Consider the following 12,351-nt stretch of genomic DNA (forward strand, 5'->3'; position numbering starts at 1 on the left):
TGAGAAGACTGTTGTCTGCATCTTGCGAACTGCGGCTCCTCCTTTGCTCACAGGCCTGGCTGGAGAGTGCAGGAGGTCAATACGAAAGGAGCGGACCCCTTTGCATGTCGCAAAAAAAAAAAAAAAAAAAAAAAAAAGCTGTCAGTACATATGAGAAGCTTGTGCACAGGCCCCTGAGATTGCTGGAGATGCACAGGCGTGGACTCCAGCATCCTTGAGAGATGAGGCCGTTTTCCACCTCCCCTTCCCGCAGGTCCGTGTTAAATCAAGGTTTACAGAGCTCAGAAAGCAGGAAATACTCAATTCAGTAAATTCCCTCAGGGGTCCCACAGGGAACAATGAACCCATAAAGAGAGAACCACGTGTGGGTAAATTTTGTTCTTGTTTTGTGATTTCTGCTGATCATTAAATTTAATGAGTTATAATAAACAGCATCATCACTTACCAGAAAGATGTAAGATGCCAATAATAAAATCCATAGTGCGAGAGTTCTTTACGGCAGCGCCGGCTCGGGGATGCTCGCCTATGGTGGAGACAGGTCCTGCGGGAGCGGCTCTCACCCCACCAGAGGGCTTCTCTGGGCCCTGGGGAGCTGTGTGCTGAGTGTGGGATGTTAACCGTACACATTTGTTGAGCACCTACTGTTTGCCTGGCACTGTGCTACCGCTCCATACATACTGTCTCCTACGCACAAAACAGTGCCACAAAGTACGTATTTTACTCCTGATTTGCAGCTAGGGAAACTGAGGCTCGGGGTGTTCGGTTTTGCCAAAGGTTTCAACACCGCAAGCGGCAGCGCGATGATCTGGACAGGTGTGAGACACACCAGCCCGCGAGCCTTCTGCTCTTACCCATGGCTCCTCTCAGAACTTGCAGCAGGCACCCGGGAGCCACTGTGGCTGTCAGGGCATTGGCATTGCTGGGCGCCCGCCATGCACCCTGTGCTCTTCGAGGCATGGGGAGCCATCCTCCTGCAACTTGCATTGGTTTCCTGTGTCCCGTGCCTCCTCACTTTGCACCTGCTCTTCCCTCTCCCTTCCCCACAGCCCACCTGGGAGCTCTTCCTGCCTCGGGACTCGGATGGAGCTCTTGGTCAAATTCTCACTCCTCTGTTTCCTACCTGCACACCTGAGTGACTTCCTGAGCCACGTGTGCCTCTGTTTGCTCATCCATGAGATGCAGGGACACCTGCAGTGGGTGTCAGAGGACATGGTGCCCCTTGAGCCTCTTTGACACCAGCGACCTACCACTGCTGTTGGTGTCAGAGGCCCTTGGTCTCTCATCACACCGAGGAAAGAGCTCCATGCCAGCTCTCGTCACCTGGATTCAATTGCTCACCCTTCTGCTATCTGCACCAGACGACCACCTTCCTGGGTAATTACCTGGGTTCCCCAAGTCCATGCGAACAGAAAAGAGAGCCGCCCTCTTACTCAATGTAACATCCATGCTGGTGCATGGCAGGGCCACAGCGCATGCCTATGAATTGAGTGGCTTATGCTGAGTAATCAGGCACGTGGTCATCCCACACAGTGCGGACGTGCCACGCAGGATGAAATCGTGACAGACAGGGGTTCTCTGCAGGGCTGACCATCAAGGGCCTGTGAGTGAGAACACACAGAGCAATGACAGCCACAGCACTGGCCCCAGAGCCAGGTGTCCTGCCAGGGCTTGCCATGAGGAATTCAGAAAGAAATTTCCAGGTGTGACCTGGTCCACAAGAGCCCATGGGGGCTTCGTGAAAGTGGAAGGAGGATTTGAACTTGGTGGAGAGAAGAGAGGCAGAGGAACAACCGCAGAGCACGGCATGGAAAGGACCTCAGAGGCACCGCTGCAGCCCCTCCCATGGCCTGGAATCTGATCCCGGGCTGCAGCCCAGGAGGCCTGCAGAGATGGAAGACCATGGCTGCAGGGAAGACCAGAGCCTGGCATAAGAATCAGCTGCTTCTGGTGGCTTCACCCTTGAACCCCATGATGAGGAAGAGTTAGAAAGGTCTCTTGAGCACAGTGAGTCATGGCCATGGCTGTCGTTTCCTTCTTCTCCACCAACCTGCAGCTCTTCTTCCCTCCAGTTCTCTGCTCAAGCATGACCTTCATAAAACCTTTGAAAGTCAGCCTCGCCCTTCCAGGATTCCACTCTGCTCCCTAACAGAGCCTCTCACTTACCCTCGTGCTTCTGTGTAAATGTCCTGATATTTTCCCCCTGGGATGGTTCCCAGAAACCTTTCCTGGCAGCCACCTCCTGCGCCCAGCAGGACCATGCTCCACTATTGCCCGGGATATGTTCAATGGAGGGGCTGTCTGCTGGGGTCCCCCACTAGGATGTCGTCTCATCAAATATCAAGTCTTATTGAATTCTGTGTCCCCAGAGCTTGGGAAAGCACCTACAAGTCATAGGTGTTCAGCGTTAGTAATAAAAGTTGTTACTATTAAATAGTTCTTTTATTTAACTATAATATAGTTATTTAACTCTTCAACTATATTATAGTTAAATAAAAACTAACATACTATAGTTATTTAACTATAGTTATAAATAAAAGAACTAATGAATCAATGAACAAATGAATAAATAGATGAACAAAGATATTCCACCTCCTCAGGGAGCAGTGACTTGTACCATTGATGGCTCAGCAAAAGGAACAGAACCCCCCACAGGGGCTCCAGGGCGAACTGAGGGTCCCCTGGAGCAGGGCTGGCAGACAGGGCTTTGGTAGGACCTCTAGGATTGGCTCTTCAAACCCCAAAGACCTGACCCACTGACAGCCTTTACCACAAGTCGAAAATGGGGAAGCAGGTGCACCAAAACCACCGGATTCAGGTCAAAAACATACAACTAGGATCAGGGAGCTGCAAATGTCACTCAGCCATTCAGCTGGGCATTCCACCTTTCCACACAAACCCGCTCCTCAACACAGGACTGCTGGTGCAGGGGCAGTGCTGTGGGAGTGTCCAACGGTACAGTCTCTCCAGGAAGCAGGAGATGGCCACCTGCAGCAAGGAGATGGTGCCCACTTTGCCCCTGCTTTGACATCTCCATAGGTAAGAGAAGCTAGTGGGGAAATGGAAGTGGTGTGCAGAATCCCAGCTGCAGAGAGGTCAGGAACTGTGACTCCTGCAAGCTCTCCAGCTTCCGCGGTCGAGGAAGACACACGGGACGAGGAAAAAAGGCATGCTTTGTGAAGAGGGCCATTTCCAACCCAATGTGTGTCCACATGGACAAAGTCCATGACCTAATAAGTACAGCCTTCCATATCCCTAAATCCGGAATGTCCCAAATACTAAAGAGGCCTGGTTCTTCTTCTCTCTGTGTCTGAATTCATGATCGTTAGTAAGGCGTTAATTCCCACAGGCCCAGGAGATACCGACCCCAGTTTGGGCAGCAACGGGAGTAGCTATTGTATATCTGGAAGCAGCAGTCCCACACTCCTGTCTGCACTCACCGCTCAGGGTCCGCCGTCCCTCAGAGCACATTGGCACAATGGCCAGAATCCCCCGTGACCGTCACCTCTCCCCCGCTTCAGGCTCTCCTGCTGCAGCCTCTTCTATGGAATTCTCCTTGTGACCCATTAAAATCAAAAAGCAACACCAGGAATCATTTCTGATGTTCTGATTCCAAATGGAGACAGGCCAGCTTTTGCACATTCAGTACTGCTGTGCAGAGGAAATAACTCGGCTGGCAGGGTGAATCTCAGCCCATGCCTCATGCCTGCACTCTCCAAATCCCACGGGAATCCCAGGCTCTTACCTAGGGGCAGCTTTGTGGTGCTGCTCCTCCTGGAAGCAGCCTCTGGCACACAAGCTGGTTTCGGGTTCCACGACTCCTAGATGACCCACACCCAAACTCATTCATTGACCCTCTCCAGGAGACTCCTGGGAATTCCCCTGGACAATGTCCCTATGGAATCTGAGACTGTAAAAGTAAATATTAATTTTTTGCCTTTTTCTTTTTTTGGTCACTACTCATCGCCTAAAGAACTTTGTTGGCCTTAGATAGAAATCTAACAGTTGGATAAATCTATTTTAATCTAGGCCTTCGTGTTATGTTTGGAATCTAAGCAGTGACTGACTTCTCATTGCATAAAGTTTCAGCGATGAGTGAGTTATTTGTACCTTGGCCGCTGGTGTGTGAAGGTCTAGGCTCATGTGGAAATCAAGACCACAGGAGGTGTCTCTCCAGGACAAGCCCGGGGTCTCCGCTGCCCTGGCGGCCCCATCCCTGCTAGTGGAATGTCCTTCTCCCTGTGGAAGGAGGCCTAGTTCCTGGAACCTGCAGACAGTCAGAATGACCCATGCACCCTCAGGGCAGCTGCCAGGAGAAGCGGGAAGCAGTGACCCTTAAAGCCTGCCTGGTGAGAGCTCTGCATTTCCTTCCTTGCAGGGTCTCAGGGGAGCAGAAGCACAATGGAGCGTGGCCCTGTTCACCCATGTGTGTGTGAGTCTAGGTCCCAAGAACAGGGAAACATACTTGCTTTCTAGCACCATTACAAGAACCAAGAGAAAAGTTCTCCCCAACCTAGAGGATGAGCCACTGCCCTCTTGTCCCCAACCCACAGGGTGACCCAGAGCCCTCCTGTCCCCAGCCTAGAGGATGAGCCACTGCCCTCCTATCCCCAACCTAGAGGATGAGACCCATTTCAGGGGTCTCTTGTTCCTTGGGCTTCTTATCTGGGACTCATCTTTTCCGCTCCATCTCCCATCTCCATACCCAGGCAGTTCTCCCTCATGTATTAGAGACCTAAAGGGACCTGCCCAGTGTCCTCTGGCCAAGTGGTCCTATTGTCCTTCCCTGTAATGTAGGGCATATCAGAACTGGAGCCTACAGATTATCTCGTCCTGTCCAAATACTTTATTCCGCTGATAAAACCATCTGAGAACCAGAAAGAGATTTTCCCAAGGTCAAAAATCTAACAGATTAATGATACCAGGTTTATGTCTTCAAACAACACGCCAGTCACTGTATTTATTATTGGAAGATGGACTTACTCCTGTTGAACCAATAGAAAAATAGAGGCTATTTCTTGATGCTTAGCATGGATCAGAGACTGTACTGATTCTCACCATAAGATTATTGATTTATTCAGATGAGACACTGAAGCTGAGAAGTTAAGTAGCTTGCCTTGGGTCACCCAGTTACAGAGTGGCAGGGACGTTCGGCCCATGTGTTGAGGATCTGAGGCCCTTGCCAAGAGCCAATTGGGCAGGCAGTTCCGTCTTTCCCGAGGTGGCTGTGTGAGGGTCGCACTGTCTCTCCCACCTTAGAAACGGCCTCAGTGATGCAGACGGCTCTGGGTGCACGAGATCTCTCTGAAATTTGTCAAATGAGAATTGAAGCTCTGCAACCACACACACATAGCCTGTGGCCCTGCATCTTCCTCAGCAGCAGGGCCAGGCCCACCGTGATGGCTCCACTCTGACTTACCCTTCTCAGGGCAAGATGGACACAGAGTGCTCTCCAGGGCCACCCCAGAGATGCCCAGACTCAGAGACCTACCTCCAGCCCTCCCTGCCTGAACAGCAGGCCTTAGAACCGGACATGCTTCCGTGTGGCCGTCACATCCCCAGAGTTGCACCCGGCCAGGCCATGTGTGCACGTGTTCTTGAATCCTAGGGTGTACATCATTTCCCCAACCGCACCCCACTCAGTGCCAAGGGAGGGGAGGGGGAGTCCAGCTCCCCTCGCAGAGCCGGGCTGGGCACTCTGCAGTCAGCCCTGCAGCCCCCTTTCCACCCTCCCCTGTCCTCCACCCTCTTCTGAGTCCTGGAAGCTGATTTCTAGGGGACTCTGGCGTGTGTGTGGGTTTGATCACTGGGAAGGATGGCAGGGGCCTGGAGGGCAGGAAGAGTGGGGAGTTGGGGCCTGTATCCCCTGGTCTCTCCTGGGGTTGCAGATCGGCAGCTCTGCATCTCCACCAGTGGCCGTGGTGCACAGCCCTTTCTCAGACCCAGCTCTCTCCGCGACTCCACCAGTGGTCATGGTGCACAACCCTATCTTAGACGCAGGTCCGCGTCTCCATCAGTGGCCATGGTGCAGAGCCTTTTCTCAGACCCAGCTTTCTCCGCGTCTCCACCAGCAACCATGGTGCATAACCCTATCTTAGACGCAGCTCCGCGTCTCCACCAGTGGCCGTGGTGCACAGCCCTTTCTCAGACCCAGCTCTCTCGGTGTCTCCACCAGTGGCCGTGGTGCACAACCCTATCTTAGACGCAGCTCTGCAGCTCCACCAGTGACCGTGGTGCACAGCCCTTTCTTAGACGCAGCTCTCTCCGCGTCTCCACCAGTGACCGTGGTGCACAGCCCTTTCTCAGACCAAGCTCTCTTGGTGGTGCAGAGCCCTTTCTGAGACCCAGCTCTCTCCACGTCTCTACCAGTGGCCATGGTGCACAGCCCTTTCTTAGACCCAGCTCTCTCCACGTCTCCACCAGTGGTCATGGTGCACAGCCCTTTCTTAGACGCAGCTCTCTCCGTGTCTCCACCAGTGACCGTGGTGCAGAGCCCTTTCTCAGATGCAGCTCTCTCCATGTCTCCACCAGTGACCATGGTGCACGGCCCTTTCTTAGACCCAGCTCTCTTTGTGTCTCCAGGTCAGCTCCCCTTCCCTGCTGCTGAGGGGAGACAACGGTGCCCACCCACTGACACCAGCCCCAGGAGGCTTCCTAGTTGCTCTTGGTTCTCCCTCGTTCTGCCCACATATTTATAAATATTCCCTTTATTTAAACCCTTCTCTCTTTCCACTGCGAGTGTGCCTCTGCTCCTGTCTGACCAGGTGAGTCCATATCAAATCTAAGGAGGGTGTTCTTCCCAAACCTACTGATAATGGTTTCAACCATGGCATTAAAAACTATTTCTCTCAATCTTTTGCCTCTGCTGGAATCCAAAAGACTCTTTGAAAACCAAAAGCTAAAATATACCTATAGTGAAAATGCATAAGTTTATACCTCGGTATTGTTTCCCCGTCGTCATTTCTGTCTGGGAGTCACTTGGCACACGTGCCGGGCTCTTTCATCAGTTGAGGGTGTCTCAGAAACATCCGTCTCCCAGATCCGTGGCTGCTCTGTAGAGAAGGGCCCGACCGTATTCTCTCCAGCTGTGGGCAAGACATCCTGTTGTTTCTTCCACCTGATCTTGTTTGGTCAAACAGGCAAACACGGGATGAGAACCATTGCTTGAGTACGTCTACCAGGACACCCGCAGCAAAGTAACTGCTGCTACCCGTGAGCCGTGGAGCTCTATGACTTGAGCCATTTGGAAAGATCCAGCAATAGCTGGTCAAAGATGAAGGGGGCCATTCTGTTTACAGCAGTCGAAGGCAGGGATGAGCACAGCTCCTGCCTTGATGTGGAGGCTTCATTGCCCCGCTCTGTCTCAGACCTCCAGAACACCTTTCTGGATAGGAGGGATGGTCTTGGGTGGTCAGGACTACAGAAACAGCCCCTGGCATTTTTGAAGCCATTTTGAATGGCTCGAATACAACTGCTTCGAATTTGAAAATTTTGAAAAATAAAATGACTTCAAATTTGAAAAATTGCTGCAATAAACCCTCTTGCCATCTGGCTGGATTCCACAGGAAGGTGCCCATAGGAGAGAAAGACGGATCTTAGGCATCAAAGTGTAGTGCTTGCCTGTTTTCTAAGGCAAATTTCAGGCGGAGAAGGTTTTCTTTCTTAGTATCGCAGACAGAAGGAACTTCTCTAACGGTACAAAAATATCCATCTTGAAATGTCCTGAAGTCTTTCCAGAAAGGTTAAATTGAACCTCATATTTCAAAATTTTCCGAAAGAGGATTCTGGAATTTCTTTTTTTAGTAAGCAAAGTTCTTTCTGGATCTAAATGTAACTTTGGGAGAAAAACATGGGAACGTCTCTCCAGCCCCCCTCACACTCTACGTCACTCCAATTTGGGCTTACTGACGCTATTTTCCCGTCCTGAGTTTTTTTGTTATGTTCAAACAGATTTATTTGAAAATATGTATATTGACCAGTGATTAGCATCTATTTTAAATCAGGCAAAAATCCTAGGAATCCTAATCCAATCATTTATTTAGGATGAATCTACATACATACGCTGGGTCAACTACATTCTTATCACATGTCAGTAAATCACACCGTCATCATGGATATCCCAGTTGCAAATGGCATCGTGCATGCTGGCCATCTGCTTTTATAAATAATGGAGTTCCCTCCTCCCTATCTGAGCGAAGCCCTCCAGGCTGGCCTGTGCCCAGTCTCCACCTCACCTCCTCCTGCTCTCTGCTGATCACACCCACACTCACTTGAGCGGCACTTGCCAAGGTCCACAGAACTGACTCCACACAGTTGGGTCCAGGGCCAATTCTTTCTCTGTCTGACTTTTCTATCAAGAATGGGCAGTTATCCTTCTTTCTTCACCAACTTCCAGGATCCTGCCCTCTCTTGCTTCTCTGCCTTCTCAGTCTCCTTTGCAGGTTCTCTCCCCCTTCCCTGACCTCCAAATCCTGGGTACACCCATGCAGTGCCCCTCACTGCTCCTCCTCCAGCGGCCTTCACTCTCCTGGTGGTCTCTCTCAGCCGCAGGACAGCTTCACCTCCTACTTGTCTCCCTTAGAGCTCTCGTACAGTGGCTCTTCAACATTTCTGCTTGGCTGCCAAGCGGGGGTCTCAGGCTTCACTTGGCCAAAATGTACCCCCACACACCAGTACCAAGTAAGGCCGCCTCGTGCCGATGTCCAATGGTGATCTGTGCTTTGTAGAAAATCATGGCAGGTAAAGGGAGTGAGAGCAGGGTTAGGCAGGCACAACTCTGAGATGAGGGGCATCCCAGCAGAGAGGCAGGGAGCAAAGGGAAGAGCCACACACACCTTGTGTGTCAGAAGGAAGAGCTTCCTAGACAGGGTGGGTGTCAGGAGTCGGGAGCCAGTTGGAGGGAGTGTGGAGCGAGCGCTGTGTGCATGAGGCTGTTCTTTCTCCCAGCTCCATCTCCAGAGCCTGGATCTCCTACTTCAAGCAAGGGTCTCAGTAAAAGCTACCTGGGGAATTAACAAGAAACTGAGTCACTTTTACATCTATAATCATCGACCAAAAAATAAATAAATAAATAAATAAATCCTCCTACATCCTAAGCCACTCTCCATAACTCCTTGTTTCCTGTGTTTCTGCTATAAAATAGGATGAATTTCCTTCATGAGAATGACAAGTATTACAAGCGTTTCAAAAACATTGATTCGAAGGAAATCTAAAATATATTTTTCCCTGCTAAGGAGCTCTGTTAGGAAGATGAACAACCACACCAGCCTCAATGCGTCTACACCCAGGACGGTCAAGGCAGCAGCTCCATAAATTGAATAAAATTAAAAACGCACTCCTCTGTTGCCTTCACCATACCTCAAGTGCTTTGCATCCATGTGTAGCCAGTGACCACAGCTGGGGACAGACCAGACACGGAACATTTCCTTCATCAAGAAAGCTCAGGGTTAAACCCTCGATCACCTTAAATTACTCTCTCCGATTACTTGGGGGATAAGCTGGGGTTGTTGAATGCAAAGAAAAATAATTTATCTTCTTTAAATACAGTTTCACAGTGATAAAAATGAGCAGATTCATAAAAAGTTTTCAATAAACCCTCTTGCCATCTGGGTGGATTCCACATGAAATGTGTGCATGGAAGAGGAACAGGGATAAACCCAAGCAAGATGGATCTTAAGCATCAGCGTTTGCTGCTTGCGTTAAATGATTCCCACAGCGCTTGGTACCAGAAGTCCCTGCTTTCCAGCTGTGGGCAGTGGTGAAACTGTACCATCAGCATCAGCATGAGAACGGGGAGCTACAAACTGCGTCGGCACCCACGGGGATCACAAAATGGTGGTGCAGTACGAAGCTGCCAGCAGTAGGTTTGGGTGCATGTGTTTCTTCCCTTCCACAATGCACGGGAAGCTGCAGTTCCCTGATTCTCACACCTCAGTGATTTCCAAGACTGAAGGACTTGCCGGTGGCCCCACCCTCATATTTTATGGTGGCCCTTGGGCTCAAGCCTCTGGCCGGCACCAGTCACCCACAGCCCTGTGCTCCTTCAACTAGGAAGCAGGGGTGGGAGGTGGGCAGGAAGAGATAGAAGTCTCAGCCCAGTGCACAGTAGTGACATTTACCCAGAGGAGGAAAATGGAAAGTGGAACTGATTTATTCTTTCATCTTTATACACCTAAAATCTCATAGGGCAAAAGTAGGCAATATCGCATTCCTTGCAGAGACTGAGTATGGTAAAGGTTAGCAACTGTAACTTTAGTTAGCATTTTCTTCTTTTGTGTTTTTTTTTTTTGAGACGGAGTCTCGCTCTGTCGCCCAGACTGGAGTGAGCGGCGCCATCTTGGCTCCCTGCAAGCTCCGCCCCCCGGGTTCCCGCCATTCTCCTGCCTCAGCCTCCCGAGTAGCTGGGACTACAGGCGCCCGCCACTGCGCCCGGCTAATTTTTTTCTATTTTTAGTAGAGACGGGGTTTCACCATGGTCTCGATCTCCTGACCTTGTGATCCGCCCGCCTCGGCCTCCCAAAGTGCTGGGATTACAGGCGTGAGCCACCGCGCCCGGTCGTGCATTTTCTTTCCTAGAGAATTCAAACCCATGCTGCACTACACTGTTTTCGGGTGGGACAGGAGTGAGGGGAGGCCCCTCGCCACGCTGTGCTGTCTGATGGCACACATGCAGCAGAAACGGCATTTTGCATAAATGGTTTTTATTCTGGCAATTATTGAAAAATAACCTCCCTATCACAACACCTTCCTAGTGGGTAATTGACAAGTGCTCACTTTTTCCTGCAAAAAAAGGTAAATCTCAAACTATAGCATATGCATGGAAACATACAGCATGCTTTGTCTCACTAAGATGCTCAACTATTCGTTGAAACGAAGCTTGACCTTTGGCTATGTTAATACATTTAAACCCTTTTTTTAAAGACCAAATTATTTTAAGACCAGTGAAGCCACTGATTTTCCTAGTTGCATTCTCAGAAAGATCTATGGTATTTACTTGAGAACATGTTAAGACTCCACCTCAGACTGAGTCCCCAGAATCCTTAGATCTCTTAAGACAGCATAAGAAGTGAATTTAAGCTGATGCCAGGCGGCTGGGGGGAAGAATACTTTCTGTTGGAAAAACAAAGAATCGAATTAACATGTGAGATTGGGACTGTTTTCTATGAAATTAGCACACTTTTTTATTTACTGGGAAGATAAACCACTGGAATCCAGCTTAACAGTGAAAAAGAATCTCCAGCCCAACAAGGTGTTATACTGAAGTGAGCAGAAAGAGTCCCCAGTGGTCCTACTTGGAGTCTGCAAGGATTAGAGAAGGCTGAGGGCCGTCAACTGCTGCCTTCTCTGCTTTGCTGTCTGCTATGGGTCACATGGGGTGCCCCAAAAGCCATTTGGAAGTCTAACCCCTAGCACCTCAGAATGAGAGTTTGCTGGGAATAGGGCCTTTGCAGATGGAGTTAGTTAAGATGAGGTCATGCTGTAGTAAGAAGGGCCCTGCATCCAATATGCCCGAGTCCTTGTAAGAAGAGAAGAAAGACCCAAAAGGAGATGAAGACAGAGACACACAAGGGGATGCGACGTGCAGACAGAGGCCAAGGCCGGAGTGCAGCCGTGAAACACAGAGGCTGGACTGCTGCTGCCAGAGGCTGGGAGGGGCTAGGGAGGACCCTGCCCGGAGTCCCAGGGGGTCACAGCCCTGTGGACACCTTATTTCAGACATCTGGCCTCCAGACTGTGAGACAACAGATTTCTATTGTTTGAAGCCAGCAGTTTTGGGACTTTGTGATAGCAGCCCTGGGAAACTGACACCCCATGCTGTCATAGTCCCTCCCAGGAGCAGGGAAAGGAGCTGTCCTACCTCCCAGCTGGACAGGGACACATGGATGGAGCTTTCCAGGTCCAATTGTACAACTATGGAAAAGCACATCTATATAAAGATCAGGAGGGTCACATAAAAATGATTATTTAAGGTGGTAGAGTTAGGTGTTTTTTTCTTTGCTCTGTTCTTTCACAAATTTTTGTTAAGGTCCATTAAAAAACATGCAAAATTCCTAGGCCAAAAGGGTTTTCATATTTGATTAACCATATTATTGCTTCAAAACTCCTAAAACAGCTACTTCCCCTGATGCTGGGAGTAAAGGCGACATCTGCAGTCTCTTCCAGCACAGTCAAGAGCTACTCCTCATCCTGATGACTCAGTGTTGCGGCATCTCCCTAAATTGTGCACCAGAGGCAAGCTCCTCATCTCCTTGCCCTCGCCCCCACCCTGCCTGAAAGCATCACTCCACAATTTTCTTGTCTACTTTTGTTTGAAAGCCAGCTGGGGAAGGCACTGTTCCTAAAGGTAGTCTGCCT

This window comes from Theropithecus gelada, chromosome 17 (genome assembly GCF_003255815.1).
Source record: "Theropithecus gelada isolate Dixy chromosome 17, Tgel_1.0, whole genome shotgun sequence".
Taxonomy (NCBI): domain Eukaryota; kingdom Metazoa; phylum Chordata; class Mammalia; order Primates; family Cercopithecidae; genus Theropithecus; species Theropithecus gelada.